The following is a 26,504-nucleotide window of genomic DNA, read 5'->3' on the forward strand; positions in this document are numbered from 1 at the left end:
TCAGCGGCCATGGCTCACGGGCCCAGCCGCTCCGCGGCATGTGGGATCTTCCTGGACCCGGGCACGAACCCGTTTCCCCTGCATCGGCAGGCAGACTCTCAACCACTGCGCCACCAGGGAAGCCCTGAATTTTTTTTTTAAGTATAGTTGATTTACAAAGTAGTGTTATTATCTGCTATACAGCAAAGTGATTCAGTTATATATATACACACACACACATATACCTTCTATTTTATTTTTTTAGTTTTAAATTTTTGATTAATTAATTTACTTATTTATTTATTTTTGGCTGTGTTGGGTCTTCGTTGCTGCTCATGGGCTTTCTCTAGTTGCAGTGAGTGGGGGCTACTCCTTATTGCGGTGCGTGGGCTTCTCATTGCGGTAGCTTGTCTTTGTTGTGGAGCACGGGCTCTAGGCACACGGGCTTCAGTAGTTGTGGTGCATGGGCTCAGTATTTGTGGCTCACGAGCTCTAGAGCGCAGGCTCAGTAGTTGTGGTGCACGGGCTTAGCTGCTCTGTGGCATGTGGGATCTTCCCGAACCGGGGATCAAATCCATGTCCCTGCATTGGCAGGCAGATTCTTTTTTTTTTTTTTCCTTTTAAAAACATATTTTTTTATTATGAAACATATCATACACACAGATAATTATTTAAAACCTACATGTTCAACTTAACAACTAGGTATAAAATAAACACCCTTGCCACTATCACCCAGGTCAAGGTAAGAACATGGCCAGCAGTCCAGAAGCACCCCCAGTTATAATTATTTTTCAGTTGAATTTGTTGTCAACACTTCAGATTCAGGAGATTTTATATGAAAACCCACTTTCTGGCCTCTCTTGAAAAATCAGACAATGCAGTCGCACTGGGCCCACATCCAGCAGGCAGATTCTTAACCACTGCGCCACCAGGGAAGTCCCTATACCTTCTTTTTTAAAACATTCTTTTCCATTATGGTTTATCATAGGATACTGAATATAGTTCTCTGTGCTATAAAAGGACCTTGTTGCTCATCCATTCTGTATATAACAGCCCACCTCTGCTAACCCCAACCTCCCACTCCATCCCTCCCCCAACCCCCTCCCCCTTGGCAACCACCAGTCTGTTCTCTAGGTCCGTGATTCTGTTTCTGTTTCATAGATAGGTTCATTTGTGTCATATTTTAGATTCCACATATAAGTGATGTCATATGGTATTTGTCTTTCTCCTTCTGACTTACTTCACTTAGTATGATCATCTCTAGTTGCATATACAGTACGCCTTGTTGATACACAGGATGAGAGGTGAGGGATAAGGAAAAATGAAGGTGAACTTCTAGGTTTTTCTCTCAAGCAGTCAGGTGAATAACACTGCTACTGGCTGGAAGGGGAGGGCTTGGGGAGGAGCAGGGTTGGGGTGGGGAAACTTCCCTTTCCCTCAGGATGTCCAATTTCCATGTGGTTGTAGAAAGAATTTCAAGCTGCTTAAACAATGTTCACTAAGTTATGGGGAGGCGAGTATAGAGCTTCCGGGTCTGGTGGGGTGGGAGATTCTGATAACTACTTGACTTTCCTTAAGAACTCCTTTCTGTTTGTTTGCCTATATAGCTTTAAGATCCTCCATGCAGAGTGTGGTTATTATAATTACTATGGCAAAGATCCCAGTTGGAAGCTAAAACACACCCAGAGGAAGAAATTGAACTCAACATGTAGGGGACCCAGCCAAGCACTTTCTCCAAACCGGATTCCATTAGCTGGTCTGGAGAAGAGTCCCTGAGTGACCAAGAGAAGGGGACCAGGCCTTAGGTGCCTACTGGAAGAATGGCTAAGAAGAGTCAGGGGAAAGAAGGATGAACTTCTGGAAGCGCTCTTAATATAGGCAGAAGACCCAGACTGTTGGAAGCAGCTGCTGGGTCTCCTATGGGGAGAGGGAGGAGAAGGGGACATGGGGCTGCCCAGCAGCAGAGGAAGCAGTCTCAGGCCAAGCCACACCTAGATGCCTTCCTTTACTTTCCTCTTCAGCCCGAGTTCCAGGAGCTTGCCTGATCCACTCAATTCCCTCCCTCATTGGAGGCATCTCTGAAGCTCAGAAGGAAACTGCTCTTCACCTGGTCTTCAGTGAGGGTCATTCACCTCCAGGCTTCATGGAAATCACCTCACAGGACCCCAGGTTGGATGGGTCAACAGAGGGAAGCAGGGTATCCAGTCAGGCTCTCTATACAGGCAAAGGATAGGCAATCACAACAGCAGGGACAAGGACACTCAGTGACCTGGATTGTCTTTGCTGATTCCCACTCAGAGTCCCAATTCTACTGATTCCTCTCTCCTGTATTTTTCAAGTTTGCTTCAACTTTCCACTCCATTGTCTCCTCCATGGACCCACAGTACTTGCTGCCCAAATACTACTTCTTCTCACTCTCTCTCCAAAATATGGTAAAGGGTCTCAAGATTAACCATGACCCATCAAACCGCCAAAGATAACTCATACCTGAGAATTGCTTCATTTATTCATTCAACAATTATTTAGTGCAGTCCTACCATGGGTGACTGTTAAGGAGGTTATTGCAGTAATCCAACTAAGAGATGATGGAGACTTGAACCAGTATGGTAGTAGTGGAGGTGATGAGAGGTGGTTGGATTCTGGATATATTTTGAAAGATAGAGCCAACAGGATTCCCTGATGGATTGGACATGAGGTACGAGAGACAGAAGAAGAGAAAGATGCTTCCAGGTTTTGGGCCTAAGCATCTCAAAGGGTGGTGTTGCCATTTTCTGAGAGAGGAAAAAGAGCAAGACAAGCAAGTTGAAAGGACTAAATCAAGAGCTTGATTTTTGGACATGTTAAATTTGAGATGCTTATTTAGACGTTCCAGTGGCAATATTCAGTTAGCAGCCTGGAGTTCCTGAGAAAGGTTCAGGCTGGAGATAAAAATTTTCAAAACCTTATCCTGCCTTACTCTGCTCATAAGCAAAAAGAAATGCTGGAATCAGAGGGAAACTGCAGAATTTCAACCAACAAAGAGCAGGAAGCATAACACCAACCAAGATATCTAGAAATGTTGTGGTTGGCATCGTCTAACGGAGCTGGTGAGCAACTTCTCTCAGAGACTGAATGAGATCATGTATCTAGAGTTCTAAGCTCCTATACAATGGGCACCATCACTGAAAGTGTCTGCAGTGGTCCCCTGCCCATAGAGACTGATGTAGGAATAATCTTACCCCCCTAAAATGGAGATGGACCAATGGCCTTTCTAGATCTCTTCTCTCCCAAGGTCAATATCACTATTTAAAACCAAACACCCTTTCCTCCCTCAATAAACTTTCTCCTCTCTTCCTTCACCTTGGCCTATCCCTTCTCCTACTTAGAAAATAAAAGCTACCATCCACATTAATGAGGACAAACAGAGGGTAGGGATAAGGGAGTAGGGGAATAGGGCGTGACCATACCTAGCAATAACCAACCTTAAATTCTTGTTATGTGTATTTTACTTTATTTTAATTTTTTTGTTTGTATTTTGTTGGTTTTTTTTTTGCGGTATGCGGGCCTCTCACTGTTGTGGCCTCTCCCGTTGCGGAGCACAGGCTCCGGACGCACACGCTCAGTGGCCATAGCTCACGGGCCTAGTCGCTCTGCGGCATGTGGGACCTTCCTGGACCGGGGCACGAACCCGTGTCCCCTGCATCGGCAGGCAGACTCTCAACCACTGCGCCACCAGGGAAGCCCTAATTTTTTATTTTTGTCTGGATTGGGTCTTCTTTGCTGCACACGGGCTTTCTCTAGTTGCAGCGAGCAGAGGCTACTCTTCATCGCGTTGCCCAGGCTCCTCACTGCAGTGGTCTCTCCTGTTGCAGAGCACAGGCTCCAAGCGCACGGGGCCAGTAGTTGTGGCACACGGGCCCAGCTGCTCTGCTGCATGTGGGAGCCTCCCGGCCCGGGGATCAAACCCATGTCCCCTGAGTTGGCAAGCGGACTCTTAACCAATGTGTCTTCAGGGAAGTCCCTGTTATGTGTATTTAAAAAAAAATTTTTTTTTTGCAGCTTCTCGAATCTATTTAGATTTGCTTCTTTTTTTTTTAAATGTATTTTATTGAAGTATAGCTGATTGACAATGTTGTGTTAATTTCTGCTGTACAGCAAAGTGATTTAGTTATACATATATGTACATTCTTTTTCATATTCTTTTCCATTATGGTTTATCATAAGATATTGAATATAGTTCCCAGTGCTATACAATAGGGCCATTTTGTTTATTCTATGTATAATAGTTTGCATCTTCTAATCCTAAACTCCCAATCCAACCTTTCCTCAACTCCCCCTCCCCCTTGGCAACCACAAGTCTGTTCGTTAAAAGTTTTTTTTTAATTATTGTTTTGTTTTAAGATATTTGCTGTCAGTGTAATTGTCCTTTTATTGTTGGTTATTTGTTTTTCTTTCTGGATGCTTGGGTGGTCTTTCATCCTCTTGGATTTTTTTTTTAACTTATTTTTATTTATTTATTTTTGGCTGTGTTGGGTCTTCGTTTCTGTGCGAGGGCTTTCTCTAGTTGCGGCGAGTGGGGGGCCACTCTTCATTACGGTGCACGGGCCTCTCACTGTCGCAGCCTCTCTTGTTGAGGAGCACAGCCTCCAGATGCGCAGGCTCAGTAGTTGTGGCTCATGGGCCCAGCTGCCCCATGGCATGTGGGATCTTCCCAGACCAGGTCTCGAACCCGTGTCCCCTTCATTGGCAGGCAGATTCTCAACCAATGCGCCACCAGGGAAGCCCTCTTGGATTTTTTTAATAGACTTTATTTTTCAGAGTTTTAGACTCACAGCAAAACTGAGTGGAAAGTACAAGGAGTTCCTATTTACCCCAGACCTCTACACACACACAGACTGTCTTTACTATCAACATCAGTCACCAGAGTGGTAGGTACATTTGTTACAATCGATGAACTTCCATTAACACATCATTATCACTCCAAGTTTATCGTTTACGTCAGGTTTCACTCTTGGTGTTGTACATTCTATGAGTTTGGACAAATGTATAATGCTATGTATCCACCATTATATTATCATACAGAATAGTTTCACTGCCCTAAAAATCCTGTGCTTCACCTATTCATCCCTCCCTCCCCAATAACCCCTGCCAACCACTCATCTCTTTACCATCTCAATGTTTTTGCAAAACTTTTTTGCATTCTTCTGGAATGTCATATACTTGGAATCATACAGTATGTAGCCTTTTCGGATTGGCTTTTTTCACTTAGTAATATGCATTTAAGTTTCCTCCATATCTTTTTACAACTTGATAGCTTATTTCTTTTAGCACTGACTATTCCATGTATTAATGTACAATGTACACATTGTGTGACGTACCATTGCCTACTTACCCATTTACCTACAGCCTTCAGTAGTTGATCATGCATCTGTGTTGCTCTCAAGATGCTATTAATATAGTCTCCCTGTCTTCAATCTTCTGCAGTTTCCCTATAAAGACTGTAGGTTTGGGGAATTCCCTGGCGGTCCAGTGGTTAGGACTTGGAGCTTTCACTGCAGTGGCCCGAGTTCAACCCCTGGTTGGGGAACTAAGATCCTACAAGCCATGCAGCACAGCAAAAAAAAAAAAAAAAAAAAAAGTCTATAAGTTTGGATTTATTTTCATTTATTTTTATTCTTGAGATTCATTCTGATTTCCGAACCAGAGAGTTCATATTTTCCACCAATTCTGGAAAATTTCTCAGGCATTTTGTGTTTGAATAATATCTATTTTCTATTTTCTATATTCTTTTCTTCTGGAGCCCAGTTGTCTGTGTGTTAGACCTCTCATTGCATCATTCATGTTTCCTAACATCTCTTTGTTTCTCTGTTTTGCATTCTGAATAATTTCTGCAGCTATATCTTCTAGTTCATTAATTCCCTCTTCAGTTATATCTAATTTGCTTTTTGACCTGTTCATTTGGTGCTTTATGTTTTTTAATTGTAAAAACACATAACTTAAAATTTATCATCTTAACCATTTGTTAGCGTACACTTCAGTAATGTTAACTGTGTTCACATTGTTTTGCAACCAATCACCAGCACTTTTCCATCTTGCAGAACTGAAACTTTATGCCCATTAAGCAACTCCCCGCATTCCCCTCCCCCTGGCAACCACCATTCAACTTTCCGTCTCTATTAATTTAACTAATTTAGATACCTCACGTAGGTGAAATCATACATACAGCATTTGTCTTTTTGTGACTGGCTAATTTCACATAGCATGATATACTCAAAATTCATCCATGTTGTAGCATGTATCAGGATTTCTTCCTCTTTAAGGCTGAATAATCCTCCATTGTATGTATATAGCACTTTGTTTATCCATTCATTAATTAGCTGACACTTGGCTTGCTTATACATTTTACCTGTTGTGAATAATGCCACTGCAAACGTGGGTGTGAGAATATCTCTTTGAGACCTTGCTTTCAATTCTTCCAGATACATACATACTTCCAGAAGTGAGTTTGCTGGATCGTATGGTAATTTCAGTTTTAATTTTTTGAGGAACTGCCATAATGTTTTCCACAGAGGCTGTAACATTTTACGTTCCTGCCAACAATGCACAAAGCTTCCAATTTCTCCACATCCTCATCAACACTTGTTATAAAGCACAACTGTCCTGGATCAACAAACATAGACAATTTTGAAATTCCTCAGTTTTGAGGGAAGTCTCCAACCACCCCATTTGTGGTTAATTGTTCATTGCCCAACCTGAGCTATTGACTCCTAAATGGGGAGTTTCATGGATGTGTGACAATAACTAGTGGGAGAGTGTTTCCCCACAGCTTCTAGAGATCAGTCCCCAGGGAAACCTGAGAATACAACTCTGGAGAAAAGTTGGGGGAGGAAGTGACTCCTGTGCAGCTGAGGACCACAGATACTTCCTCAGGGTGACCAGAGATTAGCAGGTCCTTTGAACAGGTTTCTCTATTCTCTTCCATTCCAAGGACAAGAGTTCCTCTGCCCTTGTCAGAGAATAGACACCTGCTCTGTTCATCTAGAGGAGGATCCTAATCAGAGAATATTCAGCCTTTAGAAAATGGAATGAACTCCCTGGTGGCCCCATGGTTAGGAATCCACGGGTTCAATCCCAGGTCATCCTACAAGCTGCATGGCGTGACCCCTCCCCCCACACACACACAAAAGAAAGAAAAAGAAAATGGAGACTTTCTTTGGTGGAAAGAAAGCTGCACTGAGAATCTGCAGCTCAGAACCCTGAATTTCAGTTCTGCTCCTTTGGCTCAGAGGCTGTGTGATATGAAGTGAAGTTCCTCCAGGAATTTCCTTTTTCATGGAATACAACTCACTCACCCGCTCTGGACCCAAGCGGGAGACAATGGCTCTCAGAATGCTCTGAATGCCTGTTCTGGTTCAAGTGTGCCTTGCTCTTTCAGCATTCATATAGAGCAGTGAAAAGTCCACCTTTATGAGAAATCTTCATTACTATGTGGTTCCTTCCACCACAGCAAGCCAGGCAAAAATATGACCATGTGTGATCCCTGCTCAGGGAAGTACATAGAAATGAAATGACTTGTGCTACAGTAGTGAGACTACTGGGTGGGAAGGGGGAGAGTTATGGGGGCATGAGAGTTTCTTTTTTAAAATTTAGCTCAACCTTGTTATTATAGTTTCTATTTAATGGTAATATTTAAACACAAATTAAAAATTATACAAGTCTTATAAATAAATTATTCCAGTTTATGTAAGGGAGCAAAATGTGAAAAACCCACCCACCTACACTCCATCACTCAATAATTTATTGCCTATGGCAGTAGGCTGGGTACCCCAGGAAATAGACCATCAGACAAACTTGTGTGCGCGTGGGTTATTGGGAAGTACTTTCAGAAACATCTGTGAGGGAATGAGAGAAGTGAGATGCGGCCAAGAGAGAAGTTAGGTTGCCAAGTAGTAGCAGGTTGCAACAGAGGCTGCAGCAATCCCTGGGGGAGCTCTGAAGCTAGGATTGCCCTTCATAACTGTCCCAAGCTGAAGCAAAGAAGATATGCATTTGTACTGCATAAGAACCAGTCATTAGGGCTTCCCTGGTGGCGCAGTGGTTGAGAGTCCGCCTGCTGATGCAGGGGACACAGGTTCGTGCCCCGGTCCGGGAAGATCCCACATGCCGCGGAGCAGCTGGGCCCGTGAGCCATGGCCGCTGAGCCTGCGCGTCTGGAGCCTGTGCTCCACGACGGGAGAGGCCACAAGAGTGAGAGACCTGCGTACCACAAAAACAAACAAACAAAAACAAACAAACAAAAAAAACCCAACTTAAAAAAGGAAAAGGTAGGGACTTCCCTGGTGGCGCAGTGGTTAAGAATCTGCCTGCCATTACGGGAGACAGGGGTTCAAGCCCTGGTCCGGGAAGATCTCACATGCCACAGAACAACAAAGCCCATGCTCCACAACTACTAAGCCCCGGCGCCTAAAGCCAGTGCTAAAAATAAATAAATAAATAAATGGAAAAGGTAACACCTACTGGTAGAAAGGATATAAAGAAAACTGCATCACTTTGCCCTGTTCAGCAGAAATTAACACAACATTGTAAATCAATGATATGTCAATAAAAAAGAATAATTATTTTTTAAAAAGAAGAAAAATCAGCTGTAATCTCATATTAAAAGAAAAATCTGGGGCTTCCCTGGTGGCAGTTCTTAAGAATCCGCCTGCCAATGCAGGGGACACAGGTTCGAGCCCTGGTCGGGGAAGATCCCACATGCCGCGGAGCAACTAAGCCTGTGTGCCACAACTACTGAGCCTGCGCTCTAGTGCCCGCAAGACACAACTACTGAGCCCGTGCGCCTAGAGCCCGTGCTCCGCAACAAGAGAAGCCACCGCGATGAGAAGCCAGTGCACTGCAATGAAGAGTAGCTGCCCACCCCCCGACCCCCCGTCACCGCAACTAGAGAAAGCCCACGCACCAACGCAGCCAAAAATAAATTAAATAAATCAATTTTAAGAAAAGAAAAATCTGTCAACATTTTAATGTTAATCTTTTCAGCTCCTTTTCTATGTATGACTAATTTTTTAACCTAGTTGACAGACTGAATGGTATTCAAATTCTGTTTATCCTTCTTTCTTTAACTTTCTCTGGAGCTTATCTCTAGTCTGGAATTCTCCCTCTTCCTTTGAAGTCACTATCTTCTTTCAAGCTCTGCCTTTGGGTGAAAGACAAGGCCACAAGCTCAGGAAGGACTCTCCCTTGCTGATGACTTGAAACTCCAGATCCTAGCCCCAGGGCACAGGAATGGCCCAGCAGGATCCACTATCTTCAGGCTGCTCTGGGGTAAGCAGGAAGAAAAGGCATTCCAAGGTGCAGGACTGATTGGGCTTGAGGGTCAGAAAAGGGGACTGAGGATCCCCTGGCTGTGGCTGACGCTGATTATTGAAAACAACTACTCAAAAGACAACAGTTAGTAAAAGAAGTCTCCCCAGGTGAGACTGGTCACTGCTTCTGCCAGGATCAGGACCCCACAGAGTCTAAACTTTGCTCCCTTTAATCGGGTTGCAAGGTGGTGTGAACCTGAATAAGGGCATTTACTGCACCATGAGATTCCTTAACACTTGAGCCTAATTCAGGAGGGAAAGTGTTTACCTAGACCACAAGGGCAAATCTACATTTCTGGTTTAGAAAAGACCCTTGGAAAATGCTCCTTTAAACTTAACCGCAGGAGGAGCAAGCCAACCTTCGGTCAGTCTTAGTCAGAAAACTACTCCGTAGGGGTTCCAGCTGCGCCTGCGCAGGACTGCATCTGCTGGGGTGCGCAGAACCTGCACCTCAGTGAGCGGGCCCTGACGTCTGGAGAAGGAGCCACCAGTTACGCTAGCATCTGAACTTTATATAATAGTGATCTTATACACTATGGGATAAGAATCCACGGATACATTTATAATCAGAGGAAATAAACATTTAGTATACAAGAGTCAATAAGGAGATGAAAATCCATTACAGAACCCAAAATGAAAGTTACTGAGAGTGTTTCAAAATCCCTTAACAGTAATCATTTTGCAAGCTTCATCTATCAAATCATTATGTTTATACCTTAGTATAATGCAATGTTATGTCAGTTATAGCTCAGTAAAACTGGGAAACAATAACAAATAAAATCCTCTTTGGGAATTCCCTGGTGGTCCAGTGGTTAGGACTCCGCACTTTCACTGACGAGGATGTGGGTTCAATCCCTGGTCCGGGAACTAAAATCCGCCAGCCGGCCAACATGGCCCCCTCCCAAAAAAAATCCTCTGGTCCTCTGCTGTCACAATCTAGACCCTAGAATATTTTAGAGGTTCCTATAGCAAACATACTTGCTGATTTATAAATGAACACTATGGCAGTAATATTGTCTTTGCAATGGCCAAGGTCTTCATGATTAAGGTTTGGACCTGCCACCTCTTTACATCCCCTGCTCTTCTACCATAGTCTGAAGCTTCATAAATGTTTTTGGTTGATGGCAAAGCTGTTGAGTTTCAGTAGACAAATCCGATTATTCTCCCAAAGGAGTGGGGAAAAGGCACAAATAATTGACTCCATGAATATATTTGATTTTGAAGTATAGTGTGATTATTTTATGATAAGTTTGCCTTGGTATTCACTTTACTAGTAGTTCCTGAGCATAAATTAATTACTAGGAAGCTGCAAGTGTCCCTAGAAGATTCTTTCAATAGGAAGCTCCTCTCACTGCCCCCTTGGGGCATGTGACAGAAGCTCTGCCAATCAAATGCTGTCTTCCAGGGCTTTGATATTTCAACAAACAGGAGAGGAGGGGTATAACCTTTGGTCTCAGTGGACTAAGAGTGGGGTAGAGCTCTAAAGACCAAAAGGAATTTACTGTCCATATAGTAAACTCAAAAAGGGACACTAGGATTCAATTCCCTCATTAAATTATTCATTTCACAAACATTTACTGAGCATGCAATGTGTGCCAGGCATTGTACTAGATGTTTGCACATACTCATTTCATTTAACAGACGAAGACAGATTCAAAAACTTTCAAGAAACTTGCACAAGGTCACACAGCCAGGCGAGGATCCGGGCCCCTGAGTCCATTCTAGTGCTTTATCTTCTATTCCACAGTTTACACCAAGGATTGCCCACATCTAGTTTTAGGGGTAAAATGAAAGAAAAACACCAAACAGATTCTTTTTAAACAGATGAGGCTGACCTAAAAAGTAGAATTCACTTTATTTCAAGTGAGTATTAAAACTTATGTACAGTCCCTGAGAACACATGGCTGGTAGGGGCGGAGACTGGAAAGATTTCCCAGGAAAGAATGGGTGAGGCCACACGCATACACACCAATACACACAAAACAGAATTCTCCCCCATCAGAAGGGATGAACCTCAAACAGCCAATAGAAAGCTGATGGTTGAGGTGCTTGGAATGAAAACGGTAAACAGTTAGCCTGCCAAGTGAAAGAAACCCAGCTCTACTAGCTTAGACGACCACAGAAACAGCCTCAAGGGCAATGGCAAGTAAGACTGACTCTCTCTTTCTCCCCTTCCTTTTCTTGTCTGTGCATCTCTCTGTAGGTCAACCACTTTGTCTCAGTCAAGTTTCTACAAGTGAATGGAACAATAGCTGTTGGCAGTTTTCAGACTGCACCTCCCAGCCAAGAAGAACTTTACTCCTTTCCCTAGTGCCAGTTCAAACATCCTGGTGTACTGCCAGAGGGTTTGTGTGTGTGTGTGTGTGTGTGTGTGTGTGTGTGTGTGTGTGTGTGTGTCATTAGCAGTGAGGGAGGGGGAGGCAGCCAGTGGTGATAATTATCCAGGAGAAATGGGGAGATAAGAGCCTGCAATGAAAACTTTAAATATCCTCCACATGGAGTTATCATTCTAATTAGCCCCTGTTCTTTCTGGTTATAATTGCAGCATGGTCTTCACAAGTTCAGGAAAGATGTGGCTGAAACAGGAGGTTAATCAGCTCAACTGTATCCCTCATCTACATTTTTTAAAAATTAATTTATTTAATTAATTTATTTTTGGCTGTGTTGGGTCTTCGTTGCTGCGCACGGGCTTTCTCTAGCTGTGACGAGCGGGGGCTACTCTTTGTTGCGGTGTGCGGGCTTCTCATTGCGGTGGCTTCTTTTGTTGCAGAGCACGGGCTCTAGGCGCACGGGCTTCAGTAGTTGTGGCACGCGGGCTCAGTAGTTGTGGCTCGCAGGCTCTAGAGCGCAGGCTCAGTAGTTGTGGCGCACGGGCTTAGTTGCTCCGCGGCATGTGGGATCTTCCCAGACCAGAGCTCGAACCCATGTCCCCTGCATTGGCAAGCAGATTCTCAACCACTGAGCCACCAGGGAAGCCCCCTCATCTACATTAATAGCATCATTATTTTCATTTATGGGTCTATTCTGTTGATTAGCTTTTATATCTATTAGCTTTGATGGACTGTAACATATGGAAATTTGAGTGTGCTGATCATCTCTGATAACCATCCTAGACTTTTCTGTAGATTTTCTTTCTATATTGACTCAACTTCTATTTCTGTATGTGGCCCATTAACAAGAATAATTCCAAAGGCTTAAATATAACATTTCAGAATTGATTAAGCATGTTATATCCCAGTAGATAGATTCAAACCGATGTTTGCTTGCAAAAGAATTCATTAGACTGTATAGCAAAGGGAACTATATCCAATCTCCTGGGATAAACCATTATGGAAAAGAATATTTTAAAAAATGTATATATGTGTATAACTGAGTCACGTTGCTCTATAGCAGAAATGAAGCACAACATTGTAAATCAACTATACTTCAATTTAAAAAAATAGATTGGGGCTTCCCTGGTGTCGCAGTGGTTGAGAGTCCGCCTGCCGATGCAGGGGACATGGGTTCGTGCCCCGGTCCGGGAAGATCCCACATGCCGTGGAGCGGCTGGGCCCGTGAGCCATGGCTGCTGAGCCTGCGCATCCGGAGCCTGTGCTCCGCAACGGGAGAGGCCACAACAGGGAGAGGCCCACGTATCGCAAAAAAAAAAAAAGTAAAACAACAAATAGATTAGAGCCCTATATTTGCATTTTCCTCCTCATTTAGCGTAGGAAAAAAAAGGGGGGAGCAATTGGGGTGGGTGTGTGGGCTGGATTGACTCCCTGCCTTATCACACACCCTGAGACCTTGGGTAGGTCCTTTAGTCATTTAAATTTCCTTTTCATTCTCTCTGAAATGGTTAACATCACCAACTTAGGGATATTGGGAGGAGTAGAGATAACAGATGCTTAGCACAGGGTATGGGAGGCTTAAAAAATGGTGCTTATTGATTTTAACCAAAGCCATTCTCCTACAATGCCCTGAGAGATCTTTATCCCAGGTTGGGATGACTCAGCAGTGCTCCACTATACACTCACTCACCTGTCCAAGGTACACAGAAAGCGATCCATCATCAGTTTACTGGGATATTCCCTCTCTGAGCCCAAATTGCCCTGCACGGCTCATGGTCCATTTGATCTTCCTATTGCACTGCTGTATGACATGGCTTGCTTTGTTAACTCAGACTGTTAACTCTTACATTGTACAATGTTTCACCAACAGTTGCCAAACTGACCTCATTTCCTCCTGCCAAGTTAACCTCATTTCCGTTTTTGATAAGGTTACTAAACTGAACGGATCCTGAGAATACTGCAGACAGTATTATCTGGGTTCTGCCAGGGGGATGATAAGGTCCTGTGGTGTCTCTGTGGCCAGGATGGCCAAAGCAGTGGGGAGTCAGTGTAGATAGCAGGAGTCATAACTGGCTGGACAGTTCCTCCAGCAGCCCTTTGATCAGACCAAGAAGTTTGGTTGTGGGAAGTAGGTAGGTAGGTACAGAGAGGTCAAGCTGGGCATAAGAACTGAAGTGGTCATGAAAAAGATCCTTCAAAATCCAGAGTAGGAAGCCTTTTTGCTCATTCACAGAGCAAACTGAGTGCATGGGCAGGGCACTGTGTAAGGCTCTGGGGACAGAAGAGAACAAAACAGACATGACTTCTGCCTTTTTGGAGCTTATATTCTAGTGGTGGGGAGAGAGACAACAAACACACAAATCATCTGGAAATTTCTAAAACTGATGTGATACCAAGAAAGTAGCATGACTTGGGGTAGGAGAGGGGTGCTCCTTTAGGTATGATTGCCCAGTGAGCTAGAGAATGAGTAGCCAGCTGTGCGAACTTCTGGGGCCATAGCCAGCTAGGCAGAGGGAAGAGCAAAGGCAAAGGTCCCGAAAAGAGAACGTGCGGGGCTTCCCTGGTGGTGCAGTGGTTAAGAATCCGCCTGCCAATGCAGGGGACAAGGGTCCGAGCCCTGGTCCAGGAAGATCCCACATGCCGTGGAGCAAGTAAGCCCGTGCACCACAACTACTGAGCCTGAGCTCTAGAGCCCGTGAGCCACAACTACTGCGCCCATGAACCACAACTACTGAAGCCCGCACGCCTAGAGCCCGTGCTCCGCAACAAGAGAAGCCAACACAATAAGAAGCCCGCGCACCGCAATGAGAAGCCCGCGCACCGCAACAAAGTGTAGCCCCCGCTCACTGCAACTGCAACTAGAGAAAGCCCGCGCGCAGCAACGAAAACATAGCCAAAAATAAATGAAATAAATAAATTTTAAATAAAAGAGAGAGAGAATGTGCTTGGTATATTAAGGTCTAGAAAGAAAAGCAGGTCTGGGGAGCAGAAATGAGGTGGAGAGGGGCAAGGAGTGGAACTTCTAGTGAAGAGCCTCCCAGATGATGTGCCCTAGGGGGGTTTCACAGGGTCCCAGCTGTAGCTCCCTCAGCAAGTCAGCAGAACTAGGGCTTGGAGCAGCTGCTTCTCTCCTCACCAACACCATCACCTTGGATTGCAAGAAGTTCATCTACTTACCCCAGTGTTCACTGCACAATTACGATTTCCTTTGTGTTCCATGATGTAGAAGGTTGAGAAGCGCTGATGTAGCTTTTTGTAGATCATGTTTAACACTTTAAATGTTAACTCCTGTATAGTTTCAAATGACAAAATTAGAACTATTGCTTAGAAAATATAAAGAGATATACCTCAAAACAACGGGAAATTGAAAAACTATCAGAATCATCCAATGATAGAATGGGTTGCCTCAAAAAATTGTCTGATAGGAGGAGGGAAATACATATATTGGGTAGGAAGACTCAGTATTATAAAGATGTCAATTCACAATAAATTAATCTACACATTTAACATAACCAGGATTAAAACATCGAGTTTTTTTTAACTACACAATTTTAAAATTTATATTCTAAGAATATCTGGGAAAATTCTGGAAAAAAAAAGATGACCATCTCTTCTAGGTATTAAACATATTAAACACAGAATAATAAAAACAGTGTGGTAAGGGACATGAGGAAAGTTAAAAGGAAAACCACAGTCCCAAAATGGCATCACTCATGTTAAAAGCCCATGACGCCAAACCTAGATTTAATACCTGATCTAATTGCAGTTTCAACCTCTCCCAGAAATGTAATCTTAACCAACCAGTCTGGAATTTTCCAGTCAAGCACCAGTAAGGTAATCTGTCACATGGGCCCTCTCCCTTTCCACCCCGCCTCCCCCAACCAAGAAGAGCCAATCTGCATGATAAAACCTTTGCTGCTCCCTTCCTCTAAAAAAAGATGCCCTAGCTTAAAAATAATCTTTTCTTTTCTTTTGCTAATAGCTGCCCTTCCCCACCCTTCTTCCCATAAAAACCTTCCATATTGTACAACTCCTTGGAGGCTCTTCTAGTTGCTAGATGAGATTCCACCCAAATAAAGTCAATTAGATCTTCAAATTTACTTGGTTGAATTTTGTTTTTTAAACACTAGGCAGGGAAAAAAAAAAAAACACTAGGCAGGGGACTTCCTTGGTGGTGCAGTGGTTAGGAATCCGCCTGCCAATGCAGGGGACACGGGTTCCAGCCCTGCTCTGGGAAGATCCCACATGCCACGGAGCAACTAAGCCCATGCTCCACAACTACTGAAGCCCGTGCACTGCAACGAAGAGTAGCCCCCGGTCAGCACAACTAGAGAAAGCCTGCGCCCAACAACGATGACCCAATGCAGCCAGAACAAAAAACAAACAAACAAAAAAAAACACTAGGCAGATAGATCAATGAAACAAAATTAAAAGCCCAGAAACATATATATGTGTAAAATTTTATATATAATTTATATATATAAATTTAGTTTATTATAAAGATAGTATTCTAAAAATAGATTATTCAGGGAATTCCCTGGCTGTCCAGTGGTTAGGACTTGGCGCTTTCGCTGCCTTGGCCCGGGTTCAATCCCTGGTCAGTGAATTAAGATCCCGCAAGCCATGCAGCATGGCCAAAAAAATAAATTAAATAAAAATTGATTTTTTTTTTTTTTTGGCTGTGCCGGGTGGTTTGTGGGATATTTGTTCCGCAGCCAGGGGTTGAACACATGCCCCCTGTGGTGGAAGCACAGAGTCCTAACCACTGGACTGCCAGGGAATTCCCAAAAATGTGTTATTCAATAAAAGGTGTTAGGAAACTGAAGAGCAATCTGGAAAAAAAAATACAATTGGATCACTACTTTATAGTTTAAAGCAAAATAAATTACAGATGGAGGAAAGGTTGGAATGTGAAAAGTGAAAGAACAAATGTACTAGAAGAGAACGTGGTAGAAGTTTTGTAATCTTGCTATAGACAAACTTTGCTCAGTACGGTAAAACAAACACTAAAATAAAAAGATAAAACAAGATGCTGTAAAAGAAAATACTAATAAGTTTCAGCTTTTTTCCCCCAGTTTTACTGAAATATGATTGGAAAGTGAAATTGTATATATCTAAGGTATACAACATGATGTTTGGATATACATTGTGAAATGATTACCAAAATCAAGCTAATTAACAAATCCGTCACCTCACCAAGTTACCTTTTTTTTTTTGGTGATGGTGGTAAGAACCCTTGAGATCTACAATGTTAGTTGGTTTAGTTGATAGTTAGTTGATAGATAGTTTAGTTGATAGATAGTTTAGTTAGTTGATCTACAATGTTAGTTGACTTCAGTACAATACATTATTATTAACTCTAGTCACCATGATATACATTAGGTCTCCAAAAGTTATTCATCTTTTTTTTTTTTTTTTTTTTTTGTGGTACGTGGGCCTCTCACTGTTGTGGCCTCTCCTGTTGCAGAGCACAGGCTCCAGACACGCAGGCTCAGCGGCCATGGCTCACGGGCCTAGCCGCTCTGCAGCATGTGGGATCTTCCCGGACCGGGGCACGAACCCGTGTCCCCTGCCTTGGCAGGCGGACCCTCAACCACTGAGCCACCAGGGAAGCCCAAAAGTTATTCATCTTATAACTGAAAAGTTGTATCCTTTGACCAACATCTCTCCATTTCCCCCACCCCCAGCTTCTAGTAATGAGCATCCTACTCTGTTACTATGAGGTCCATTCTTTTAGATTCCACATATAAGTGAGATCATATAATATTGGTCTTTCTTTGTCTGGCTTACTTCATTTACATTCACTGAATTGAACAATTAAAAAATTAAAAAAAATCTTTTTAATTCCTGCATGAAAAAAAAAGTCATAAGAGAAATAACAAACTGGAAAAAAATTTCAATTAAAGTTGTTCTTATTTTCAAAAACGTATGTATATATAAAGCCTAATATTTACAAGAAAAGCAACAAGGAGAAAAAAAATAGAAAAACAGGTAAAGGATATGAACAGACGGCACACAGAAAATAAACACGATGACTCTCACATATATGAAAGGATGCTCAACTTCATTCATAAGAGAAGTACAAATGAAAACAGCTAAAGGTAACTATTTTTAACCTACCAAGTTGGCATAAGTTAAAAAAAAAGTAATTAATATCCTAGTAATAGCATGGGGAAAAAGTACTCTCATAGTTGATGAATGGAATACAAATTGATACAACATCTACTGAGAGCAACTGGCAATATCTATCAAAATAACAAATGTATCTGCCGTTTGATCCAACAATTCTCCTTTTAGATATTTATCCCACAACCTTGCGTGTGCATGAAAAAGATGTAGTATAGTCAAAGTTATCCATTGCAGCCTTGTCTGTAATAGCAAAAGGGCAGGAACCCCAAAATAGTCATAAATAGATTGATTTATTAAATTATGACACATCCATACAATGAAATGCTATGCACCTGTTCAAAGGAATAAAGCAGCTTGCTCTAAGTATGGAATAATTTCTAAGATATGTAATTAAGGGGGAAATATTGTATTTAATCTGCTAACACTTGTGTTAAAAAAAAAAAAGAGGGACTTCCCTGGTGGTCCAGTGGTTAAAACTCCATGCTTCTACTGCAGGGGGTGTGGGTTTGATCCCTGGTCAGGGAACTAGGAACCCGTATGCCATGCAGTGTGGTCAAAATAATAATAATAATAATAATAACATATGCTTGTAAAACGCACAGACTATCCCTGGAAGGATACATATAAAAGTAGTAACAGTGGCTGCCTCTGGAGAGCAGAACTGAGGTGCTAGAGGGAGAGGGATAGAAGAGACTTTCTTTTCATTGTACATTCTTTCATACCCTTTGATTTTTTTTTTTTTTTTTTTTCCGGTAAGCGGGCCTCTCACCGTCGCCGCCCCTCCCGCTGCGGAGCACAGGCTCCGGACGCGCAGGCTCAGCGGCCATGGCTCACGGGCCCAGCCGCTCCGCGGCATGTGGGATCTTCGCGGACCGGGGCACGAACCCGTGTCCCCTGCATCGGCAGGCGGACTCGCAACCACTGCGCCACCAGGGAAGCCCCATACCCTTCGATTTTTATATTGTATATGTTATCTAATTTAAAAAACAGATTACAATTGAAAGTATGGGGTGGAAATGTCCATATATGTGTTTGTTCAAGTATAGAAAATAGCCATTCTTAGCATCCTGTAACAAATGGTAGGGAGGTGAGGGATTTGAGGTGAGGCTTGACTTTTTACTTTGATACTCTGCCATATTTTTTCAATGTGTTACATTAAGCAAATACAGCTTTTCTAATTACAAAAATTAATAGTAGTTTCCTCACCAGAGGAGTGTTGGTACAAAGCTGAAAAGACTATTTGCAAAGTACTTTGTTTTTTTGTTTTATTCTGTTGTTTTGTTTTTGATTTTATTATTTTATTTTATTTTATTTTACATCTTTATTGGAGTATAATTGCTTTACAATGGTGTGTTAGTTTCTGCTTTATAACAAAGTGAATCAGTTATACATATACATATGTTCCCATATCTCCTCCCTCTTGTATCTCCCTCCCACCCTCCCTATCCCACCCCTCTAGGTGGTCACAAAGCACCGAGATGATCTCCCTGTGCTATGCGGCTGCTTCCCACTAGCTATCTGTTTTACGTTTGGTAGTGTATATATGTCCATGCCACTCTCACTTTGTCACAGCTTACCATTCTCCCTCCCCATATCCTCAAGTCCATTCTCTAGTAGGTCTGTGTCTTTATTCCTGTCTTACCCCGAGGTTCTTCATGACATTTTTTTTTCTTAGATTCCATATATATGTGTTAGCATACGGTATTTGTCTTTCTCTTTCTGACTTACTTCATGCTGTATGACAGACTCTAGTGCAGAGTACTTTGTATGGGGAGTTCCACCTTGGTAGGGAATTTCAGACCAGATGGGTCTTTAAGCAGCTTTCAACATAAAACATTCCTTAGTTCTATGATCTATAATTCTAGGTGGACTGGCCTTATTTCTCCAACTGGATTATAAGCTATTTAAGGATGGGGAGTGTCAATTTTGCTTAAAAAAAAAAAAAATGTCCGTCATCTCTTAGCACAAAGGTACATAACTTGCCAAATAAATTCTGTGACTTGAACGAAGGGACATCTCTTTTTTTCACAGGTGACATAGTGCAGATTCAGTGCCCAGAGTTGTTAAGGTCACATATTGTTGTTCTAACCTTTCCTATCACAAAGAAATGTAATACAATTTTACAGGTAAAGAAGGCTTAGTCAGCACATTTTGCTTTGGGTTTAGTAAAACAAGAATTTATTTGGTCAAAGTTAGTGGGCCAAGAACGGCTGGCCAGTGCACCGTCGTGATCTCGATTTACACAATGCCAGCAACAGGACTGTAGGTCTGGAGCCTGGGACTTTTCCCTGGGCACCCACTTGGGTCTCTAATTATCATCAATCCTTCTGGCATCAAAGTAAAGAGTCATAACTCTTTTTTTTTTTTTTTTTTTTTTTTTTGCGGTACGCAGGCCTCTCACTGTTGTGGCCTCTCCCGCTGCGGAGCACAGGGTCCAGATGCGCAGGCTCAGCAGCCATGGCTCACGGGCCCAGCCGCTCCGCGGCATGTGGGATCTTCCCAGACTGGGGCACGAACCCGTGTCCCCTGCATCGACAGGCGGACTCTCAACCACTGCGCCACGAGGGAAGCCCATAACTCTTTTTTTTAAAGTCACAACTCTTATAGTCAATGTGTACTAAATAAACGACTGGCTAACGTACGAATACATGCCCAAATGAATAGATGGATCAATTATTGGGTAAATAAGTGCATAAATGCATGCATTAATTAATGAATGAAACACTTTCTCATGGGGCAAATAGACATACTATGTATGGGTTATGGACACTGACAGACCTAGAAAGTAGAGATAGGAACTATGGAGTGACAGGCACTCGGAGCAAGTCCCCACGACTGTCCACAACCTGTACCTGTTTGACCGGAATGGAGCGTGTCTGCATTACTGTGAGTGGCACCGCAAGAAGCAAGCAGAGATCCCCAAGTAGGAGGAGTACAAGCTGATGTACGGGATGCTCTTCTCTATCCTTTCCTTTGTCAGCAAAATGTCCCCACTAGACATTAAGGACGGCTTCCTGGCCTTCCAAACTAGACGTTACAAACTCCATTAGTACGAGATGCCCGCTGGGATCAGCGCTGTCATGAATACTGACTTGGCCGTGGGACCCATCTGAGATGTGCTGCACCACATCCACGGTGAGCTGTACGTGGAGCTGGTGGTGAAGAATCCCCTGTGCTCGCTGGGCCAAACTGTGCAGAATGAGCTCTTCCGCTCCCGACTGGACTCCTGTGGCCACTCTCCGCCCTTCTTCTCCACCCGGGCTGGCTGAAGGAAGCACTCTACCTCACCCCTCAGAAGAATCCCTGTCTGGGGCCCTTCCTAACCTGTTTCACCCGAGGGCCCCCTACTGCAAGTGCCACCGCCCCAGCACCCCCAGCCCAGTCAAGCCCCTCGGTAGCCCTCCCAGGGCAACAGCCTACAGCCGTCCCTGGTGCCCTCCCCGGCACAGAAAGAAAGCCTACCAGAGTCCCTACAACTCCAAATCAGGCCCTCTCCAGTTTTACCCCCTACCTGATGCTTCGAGAAGTACAGAATAAACTTCTTATCACTAAAAAAAAAAAAAAAAGAAGAAGAAGAAGAAAGAAGGCAGAGATAGACACAACAAGCACATTGAGCCCAAGACTGGAGCCCTTCCTGTGAGGACCACAAGTGGCCCCATCTCCTGGTCAGTGCCTAAGAGTGTAGCCAGCCAAGCAGAGTACATAGCACAGGGTCAGAGCCATACATGCGCAGGTGGGCTCCCACCAAGGAACCTTTTATCCCTCCTAAGGGCCAAGATTAGGCTGCCACTTCAAGAAATACCTACCTAAGCCCTCTGATTAAAAATATTTGGTTTCCTCTGTATTGGGCTGTTTATGATTCCAGATATTGTATCCCCAGTTTTTCTCACAACAGGAAACATGTATATGTCAAAGTGTGGTCATATCAAAAAAACATTTTTTTTGCCACTTAACCTCTCTCTCCCTCTCTCTCTCTCCCTCTCTCTCTCTCTCTCTCTCTCTCCCTCTCTCTCTCTCTCTCTCTCTCCCTATCTCTCTCTCTCTCTCTCTCTCTCTCTCTCTCTCTCTCTCACACACACACACACACACACACACACACACACACACGAGAGCAACAGAAAATGGCAACTACAGCTCAAAAGTTTACAAAGTCCAAAAGGTGGTCAAGATAAATGATGATATAACATTCTACCTTGATGAAAGGTATCCAGACTCACCTATTAAATTGGCAAAGGTTTTTTTTTAAAATAAGAAGCTCAGTGTTACTATGGTCAAAGCAGCTCATTGGGCAAACTCCTGCTGGTGGTGATATAAACTGGGAAGTCTTGGGAGAGCATTGGGCCATCCATCTTGAAAGCTTTAACAATATTCCTACCCTATGTCCTAGTGATCTCACTTCTCACAACAGGGATGTGATGCAAGAGAAATAATTCTTTATTCTTAGAACATAATCCCAAAGCATTTTTTTAAAGACTTAAAATAGCAAACCCCAGCCCTCCACCCCCATCCGCCAGGCTCTAATCTCCTTTCCCTGCTTCTCTTCATAGTACATATTATATATTCATATGTTTGTCTGTGTTTCCTCCCCACCCCTCCCAAAGAATCAAAGCAAACTGTGTCCCTAGTGCCCTTGAATAACTCCTTACACATAGTAGGTACTCATAAATATGTTTAACTAATGAATTATTTATAATAGTGAAAATTAAAACAAATGCAAAAATAGAGTAATAATGATTAAGTAGGGCTTCCCTGGTGGCGCAGTGGTTGAGAGTCCGCCTGCTGAGGCAGGGGACATGGGTTCGTGCCCTGGTCCGGGAAGATCCCACATGCCGCAGAGCAGCTGGGCCCGTGAGCCATGGCCGCTGAGCCTGCGCTTCCGGAGCCTGTGCTCCGCAACGGGAGAGGCCACAACAGTAAGAGGCCCGCGTACCGAAAAAAAAAATTAAATAAATAATGATTAAGTAATAATGATTAAGTACATTTTGGCAATCCTTTGATTGCCTATTGTGTAGTCATTACAAATGTAATTATAAGAACTATATCAACTTGGAAAATAAATATACTGTTAAGTGAGAAATCAAAATGCAAAACAGGGGACTTCCCTGATGGTACAGTGGTTAAGACTCCACAATCCCAATGCAAGGGGCCTGGGTTTGATTCCTGGTCAGGGAACTAGATCCCACATGCCGCAACTAAAAGATCCCGCGTGCTGCAACTAAGACCTGGCACAGCCAAATAAATAAATAAATTTTTAAAAAAATGCAAAATAGTATGTAGGTGTGGCTGATTGTTACAGTAATGACCCCCATGAACCATGCCTACCTGTATCTGTATTTTCTTTAAGCCCCTTCTCACACTGACTCTGGGCTTCGCCATGTGACTTGTGGATGATGGGACGTGAGCAAAGATGATTCTGGCAGCAGCTTGAAAGATGTTTGCACAGTGGGTCTTGACCTCTCTCCCTTGCTGCTTTTGGAACCCAGCTGCCCAGGTAGCATGCTGGAAATATACCACCCAGCCCATAGCCAGCGCCAGACACTGAATGTCTCATTCATAGAAAGAGGCCATATTATACAGCATCCAGCTCTAGTTGAGCCAACAGAAGACTGCACTGGCATGAATGACCCTAGTTGATAATAGCAGAAGAAAAGCCCAGCTAAGCTCTGCTCAAATTGATGACTCACAGAACTGTGAGCAAGTGAAAGGGTTGTAGTAATAAGCAGCAAGTTTTGGGGTGGTTTGATATAATATCTGCTTTGTTGAAATAGGTGTGCATATGGAGGAAAAAAGTACAGTGCAGAAAGAACTCACAGCAATCCTGTGATGAAAGAAACTCGGGTGAGGAGACCTCTTGACTAGGCATGACTTACCAGGCATGACTCTGTCAGGACAGGGACCAATATATTCTAGAGGAAAAACAAGCACGGAAATGAGTACAGAGGTTCTGTTTAGAGTGATGAAAAAGTTTTGGAGATAGATAGTGGTGACGGTTGTACAGCATTGTTAATGTAATTAATGTCATTGAATTGTACAATTTAAAAATGGTTAGTTAAGGGATTTCCCTGGTGGTCCGTGGTAAAGAATCCGCCTTCCAATGCAGGGGACTGCGGTTCGATCCCTCGTCAGGGAACCAAGATCCCACATGCCTCGGGGCAACTAAGCCCGTGTGCACCACAACTACTGAACTCACACGCCTCAAATAGAGAGCCCGCATGCCACAAACTACAGAGCCCACCGCCCTGGGGCCCGTGTGCCACAACTAGAGAGAAGCCAGAGTGCAGCAACTAGAGAGAAGCCCGAGTGCTGCAACGAAGAGACCACGCACCGTAACAAAAGATCCCACATGCCTCAACGAAGATCCTGTGTGCTGCAGCTAAGACCCGATGCAGCCAAAAAAATTAAGGAAAATAAATAAACAAAATAAATATATATATATTTTAAATGGTTAGTTAAAATGGCACATTTAGTGGAATGGTCCAGTGGTTAGGATTCTGAGCTTCCACTGCAGGGGGCACGGGTTCGATCCCTGGTGGGAGAACTAAGATCCCACAAACTGCAAGGCATGGACAAAAAAAAAAACCCACAAAGAAACAAAACAACCGCCTGCCCCAAAACCATATAAGCAAAGTCACCTATCACAAACTTCCTCCAAAGATGGCAATCTTTCCCTAACACGCAATACAATTGGTTCCTCAGCCACTGTGAACAGCTCTTACAGTGGGCCAATATCCGCCCAGGTTAACTTTCTATCTTTCCCTGCAGACCTCGGCTGAGTGATGCAAGCTGGTCCTGCCATCCTTTCAACAGCTCTGAATGTCAGGATGGGGTGGTGGAACTTACCTTCCTCAAAGGAGCCAGATGCCAGTTGGCCGATCCCCACACCCACCGTTCCTCACTCTCTCCCGTGAGGCACACACTGCACTTACAGCCATGCCCATGACCAAGAATGTTCTTTAGTTTCAGAGCGTGCTTGCTTGCCTCCTGCAGCGAGCAAGATGTGACAGTCACCACATCACCTGTTACTCACCACTCTGCCCTCTGCGCTATGCCAACCCTGGCTTTAGACAGCTCTGTGAAACCGACAGGCGGCATTCCTGGCTGAAACCCCCTGCAGAGGAAGCGAAGGGGGATTAAAAGGGCACCTCACTCTCACCCTCCCCGAGAAGGAGCTCTTCCGCAGGGTCCAGGGCCCCTCTAGTTTCCCTCATCTGGCTGAGGTTCCTCACTGGATAGTCAGCGAGCCCTCTCACAGGAAAGGTGTTTGCCCAGTGCCTTCCCAGTGGCTTTTGCCCTGAATCTGGTGGCACTGACTCATCCTTCCCTTGCGACACCGATACTCAATACTAGGCCACGGCAGCCGCTGTGAAATACCGGCCTGGCTTGTAGTTTTCTCTCTTCCTCTCCCGATCCTGCCTCGGCTCAGACCTGGCTGCCTACCTCAGCTTTTCCCAGTGCCTGTGCAATTCAGCGCTGAGGTTTTTTACTTTTTTGCTTCCCTGCACTAGTGAATATTTGTTACTAATTTCCCCACGCTTCATCTTTGTGGGCTGTCTTTAGCCCTTCTTTCTGGGAGCTACTTTACCTCTGCTCCAGGGTCCTGGTAATTACCCTTCTAACTCAATTAGATGACCTTATTCTTTCCCACTTCCTCTTTCCTTCTATTGTTATGCAGAGGGCGGGGAGGTGGCTGAACGTGAGCGGAGAATTGGATTAGGTAACAGGGTAACTCAGCAGGTCTCTTGGGGGTTCTGCCTCTGCCCCTGCTTCCAACGAGCCCCACACCCGCTCCACGCTGTCTTCCCACCTGCAAAACCAGGAACAAAGGAGCCAGGAGTGTGGGAGAAATGAATAAGCGGGCCTCAGCTGAGGCACTGGAGAGGAGGAAAACGTTTCCCTCTTAGGGCTCCTGGCGGGGTATGAAAATTAAACTGACAAAGACAGATTAACAAGAGAACTGCATACAACTTTTATTAAATTTTTATTAAATTCTTCACAAGAGAATGAAGACCTGAAGAAGTGACCAGAGCAGGAAGATTTTATATCTCTTAGACAAATAATAAATGTGTGAAGAATTAACAACACAAAGGGGTTTGGGCTAGGAGTAGTAAATGGTGAAGAAGTAACTAGGAAGATAAGGGTTTGTTTAACGTAGTTTGTTTATACAGCCTCGGTCCCAAATTCCCTGTCCTTGTGACAAGAAAGTCTTCCTTCCTCCTAGTACAGGGAGGGTACTTTTCACATGGGAGTTTTATGACCTGTTTCAGGGAAGAAGGGCACAGAGTGACCCTCCTACTCCTGCCACTTTTTTTTTTTTTTTTTTTTTTTGCGGTACGCGGGCCTGTCACTGCTGCGGCCTCTCCCGTTGAGGAGCACAGGCTCCGGGGCGCGCAGGCTCAGCGGCCATGGCTCACGGGCCCAGCCGCTCCGCGGCATGTGGGATCTTCCCGGACCGGGACACGAACCCGCGTCCCCTGCATCGACAGGTGGACTCTCAACCGCTGCGCCACCAGGGAATCCTTCCTGCCACTTTTTAAAATTCCTTCAGCTTAAAATATTTAATATGCCAAGGTGCCATATTTTGGGGTTGCGTGTCCTGAACCCTGTCAGCATCTTATTACGATTTCCTCAGATGAACGGGAGATTGTGACATTACAAAATAAACGCCAAGAGACTATATACAGGAAGAAAACAGTAGTGTTGGGAAGAAAAAGTAATTTGGTTC

At 43.9% G+C, this 26,504-nt stretch overlaps 1 long non-coding RNA gene and 1 pseudogene across 2 annotated transcripts in view; one reads left to right on the forward strand and one right to left on the reverse strand.

Moving 5' to 3' along the window:
• The window catches only part of LOC137224397 (uncharacterized), a 34,277-nt gene extending 9,493 nt beyond the window's left edge, over window positions 1-24,784 (reverse strand). The window contains exons 1-4 of one of the 2 annotated variants that reach the window (XR_010943326.1): window positions 24,623-24,784; window positions 23,653-23,688; window positions 14,831-14,941; window positions 10,949-11,093 (exon numbers count right to left, since the gene is read on the reverse strand). This is a non-coding gene — a long non-coding RNA (uncharacterized lncRNA). Of the gene's footprint in view, window positions 1-9,006; window positions 11,094-14,830; window positions 14,942-23,652; window positions 23,689-24,622 lie in introns of those variants that run through there. The other variant, XR_010943325.1, reaches the window with a different exon arrangement.
• On the forward strand, window positions 20,028-21,074 carry LOC137225388 (trafficking protein particle complex subunit 1 pseudogene; annotated as a pseudogene).
• Window positions 24,785-26,504: the final 1,720 nt, after the last annotated feature.

The sequence above is a fragment of the Pseudorca crassidens genome, chromosome 5 (genome assembly GCF_039906515.1).
Source record: "Pseudorca crassidens isolate mPseCra1 chromosome 5, mPseCra1.hap1, whole genome shotgun sequence".
Lineage (NCBI taxonomy): Eukaryota > Metazoa > Chordata > Mammalia > Artiodactyla > Delphinidae > Pseudorca > Pseudorca crassidens.